The 1,088-nt window shown below is 39.5% G+C and overlaps 1 protein-coding gene across 1 annotated transcript in view; it reads left to right on the top strand.

The window, feature by feature from the left end:
- Nucleotides 1-1,088, top strand: part of LOC107674133 (serine/threonine-protein kinase SMG1-like) — a gene marked incomplete at its 3' end in the record, with an annotated part of 35,493 nt that overhangs the window by 22,573 nt on the left and 11,832 nt on the right. The gene's annotated exons all lie outside the window — the stretch shown is intronic.

Here is a 1,088-nt window from a genome sequence, read left to right as displayed (position 1 = left end):
TCGCAATTATTTGATCTAAACAAACGCGATTATTGTGCTTTTTATACGACACAAGTTGGAGTCATACACCAAAAGAAACAGAAGAGCACCAGTTAGCTTTTCATGCACTGTATAGCCTATACAGGGCTCCAGACTCATTGGTCACTCTGGTCACTCTTTTGCAAATAACTTTCTCAGCTGGTCGCACAAGCACATGATTTGGTCGCAATATTTTTTTTATTTTTTTTTTATTGCTTTATAACATGGAATTATTCAATGCATGCTGATGAACTTTTATCATAGTTTGTAGTTATATGGAAACGAAAGTGGATGGGAGTTACTCTTTTGCTGTGTTAAGCCGCAGGCTTCGGATGCTTTCACTTTCGAATTCGCGATCTTGGTGTCACGTTTTACAAGAAAAGATAATTGTCTCATTTGCTTACATGCTGTACATCTATACATATTTCACTTTTTAAGACTAAAACAAAAGATGGATTCATTGTTATTCTTAATTAAAAAGCACAACAACAATAAATCGGTAAGAACAACTAAGATGAGGCATGGCACACACCACATGCTGTATTATATACTGACTAATAAATTACAGAACATTTAGCAAACACTGAGGAAATAAATAAAAGAGAGCCTCCGTAGTGTAATGTGAGGTAAACAAGCATGTTTTTTCTTCCACAAGAATACCAGCATGGTCACCTTCTCTGGTTTAAGAAGCGGTCTTTTACTTGACTTTCGCTTGAAAACCATCCATCATTTCCTCAATATGCGTGTCATTTTTGCTGCGCGCACCCTCGCGCTCGTGCTGATGTGGCGAGTATACTCTCTAAGTGCGGTTTCGTTATGCTTTCAGTTTCGTTTGCCGTTTGATGTTTCTCATATGCAACAGAAATTGCAGCGCTTATGAGTTCACCAACGCGGTGGTTGCGCCAGTGCGACAGCACACACAAATTTAGTCGCACAGGCAGAAAAAATGGTCGCAGTCTGGAGCCCAGCTATATCATCTGAAGCCATTCCATATCTTAATGTGAGGGACAGAATTTAGGTTTACAGAAACTCATCTTCCTTCTGCTGCAGCTGTCAGTCATTCTCCGCTC

This window comes from Sinocyclocheilus anshuiensis, unplaced genomic scaffold (genome assembly GCF_001515605.1).
Source record: "Sinocyclocheilus anshuiensis isolate Anshui unplaced genomic scaffold, SAMN03320099.WGS_v1.1 scaffold893, whole genome shotgun sequence".
Classification (NCBI taxonomy): domain Eukaryota; kingdom Metazoa; phylum Chordata; class Actinopteri; order Cypriniformes; family Cyprinidae; genus Sinocyclocheilus; species Sinocyclocheilus anshuiensis.
Note: the sequence above shows the minus strand (reverse complement) of the source record. Positions and strands in the feature narration are given on the sequence as shown.